The sequence below is a fragment of the Orycteropus afer genome, unplaced genomic scaffold (genome assembly GCF_000298275.1).
Source record: "Orycteropus afer afer isolate SDZICR_OR568_19922 unplaced genomic scaffold, OryAfe1.0 scaffold00050, whole genome shotgun sequence".
Classification (NCBI taxonomy): Eukaryota; Metazoa; Chordata; class Mammalia; order Tubulidentata; family Orycteropodidae; genus Orycteropus; species Orycteropus afer.
In genome coordinates this window covers 14,623,456-14,626,124 of record NW_006921637.1, presented here as the reverse complement: position 1 = coordinate 14,626,124, position 2,669 = coordinate 14,623,456, and positions in this window count along the sequence as shown.

The following is a 2,669-nucleotide window of genomic DNA, read 5'->3' as shown; positions in this document are numbered from 1 at the left end:
TTTTCTGATTTGGGTGAAAGTTTACTGAGCCAATTGGCTTTTCTTCCAACAATCCATTCATATTCTGTTTTGTGATATTTACTGCAATCCCCACATTCTTCCAACTTCCTCCCTACACCTACCCCTCCTCTTCATTGTTCTTTTCCATGCCCTCCCATCTTCCTAGCTCTATCTGTGGGAAAATGCTGTCCTCTTAAACTCAGGTGCTGGACTGCTGTAATGAATGCATACCCTACTGATATTAATGGTCACCTTATAGGCCTGTCTATTCTTTGCCTGCCAGTTGAGTCACAGGGGATAAGTTCAGTTCCTAACTTGAAGGGGTCTAAGAACCATAGTCTTGCGCATTCCACCAGTCTTCACCAGACTAGTAAGCATTTTCCCTCCTCACTCTATTGTGCATCTCTCAACTGTGATTCCTTTCAGATCAGTAAGCAGTAGTAGCTGGGTACAATCTGGTTCTTCTGGTCTCAGGGTCATGGAGGTTGGACTTCATGTGTTCCATTAGTCTTTTAGACTAATTATATTTTGTGTCTTTGATTTTCTTCACTCTTCTTTGATCTAGATGGAGAGACCAATAGTTGCATCTTCGATAACTGCTTACAAACTTTTAAGTCCCCAGTCGCTACACACCAAAGTAGGGTGTAAAACATTATCTTTGGGGACTATATTATGCCAACTGACCTTAGCATCCCCCGAGATTATGGTCCTGCATCTCTGTATCCAGCAACTCATTCCCTCAAGGTGTTTGGTTATGACTAAGATGTTTTCATAACTTTGTCCCCTGTATGCTCTACTACATTCATGGATATATTTGCAGTGCATATAAATATATAGGTAGAGATAGCTTGTGATAAACCTTTATATATTTGTGGGTATAGTCCCATTCACATTCCCACCACTGTTCAGCTTGAGTTTCTATTTATGAATCCACTCCTACATTATTGTATTACTGTAATTGCAGGGTTATGTATGTACCATTATTCACCTTTGTTGCCTTTAATTTTGTGCTTCTCCCAGTTTCTTCTACTGCCTTGATCATTTTGTGATGACCTCCCCCTTATTGTATATTTCCTTTCCCTTCACCCAAGATAATATGTGTCTACCTTCTTGTTGGTGATTGCCCCTCTCTTCCCCTTCCACCCCTGATAACTGACAAAAACAAATGTTTATTTGTGTAACAATTTTTTTAACTTTTAAAGGTACTGGTCTCATATAATAATTATCCTTTTGTGATTGACTAATTTTACTCAGTATAATGTCCTCTAGGGGAGCTCTGGTAGTGTAGTGCCTAAGGCACTTGACTGCTAACCAGAAGGCTGGTGGTTCAAACCCACCAGCCACTCCTTGGAAGGAAAATGGGACAATCTACTTCCATAGTGATACTGCCTCAGAAACCCAAGGAGGGGTCTCTCTGAGTTGGGTTTGACTTGACAGCACATAACAACACCAACACCAACAATGTCCTCTAGGTTCATCCATGTTATGAACTGTTTTGCAGATTCATTGCTATTTTTTTTTTTTTATGTTACATAGTACTCCATTGTGTGTATGTACTGTAGTTTGTTTACCCATTCATCGATTTATGGGCAGTTAGGTTGTTTCCATCTTTTTACTGTTGTGAATAATACTGTGAAGAACATGGGTGTGTTCATGTCATGGCTTTTATTTCTTTAGGGTATATACCTAGTAGTGGGATTGCTGGATTTGAATGGTATTTCTTCCAACTTCTTAAGGAAGCACCATACTGCTTTCCACTATGTTTGTACTGTTTTACCATCCACCAGCAGTGTTGATCCTAGCCTCTCTACATCCTTGCCAGCTTTTGTTGTTTTTTGTTTTTGTGAACTTTGCTATTAACACTGGGGTAAGATGATACCTCATTGTTGTTTTGATTTGCATCTCTCTAGTGACTAATGATCAAGAGCATTTCTCATGTGTTTGTTGGCCACCTGAATGTCATCTCTGGTGAAGTGTCTTTTCACATCCTCTGCCCATTTTTTAAATTGGATTACTTTTTTTTCTTATTGTTGAGGTGTTAAAGTTTTATACAATTTTTAGAAATTAGTCCCTTATCTGATATGTTGTTGCCAGAAGTTTTCCCCAGTCTGTAGGTTCTCTTTTTATTCTTTTGACAAAGTCTTTTGATGCACATAAATGTTTAATGTTTAGAAGGTTAGAGTCGTCTAGATTGTCTTCTACTTTTTGTGCAGTTTTAGTTTCTAAAAGTGTAGATAGAATAGAATTTCTGGGAGAAGAATATGTGTTCTAACTTCATAACCTAAAGTTAAATATTAAAACATTGCATTATTCTACTACTTGTAGAAGTTTTGCACCTTGGGCAGTCTGCCCCTTGGGCAGTCAGCCGCAGGGGTCCAGGTGAGGAGAGAGAACCCAGGCACACCCAAAGTAGCAGGACAGGAGAGCAGGAGAAAGGGGATTAAAAGCCAGGAACATGGACAGAGGAGCAGTCAGCCGCAAGGACCCAGGGAAGGGTGGTACAAGAGTTTTCCAACAGGGAAACAAACTTGTCTGTTGGTTTGTCCTACCATGGTGATGTGTTGATGTGAGTTTTGAGGCTGAGCCACTGGTGTTTCAAACCCAGCGGGATGCACATGGTGCACAGGTATCAGCCCAGCTTATAGACTGAGACAGACCAGGAAGAAGGA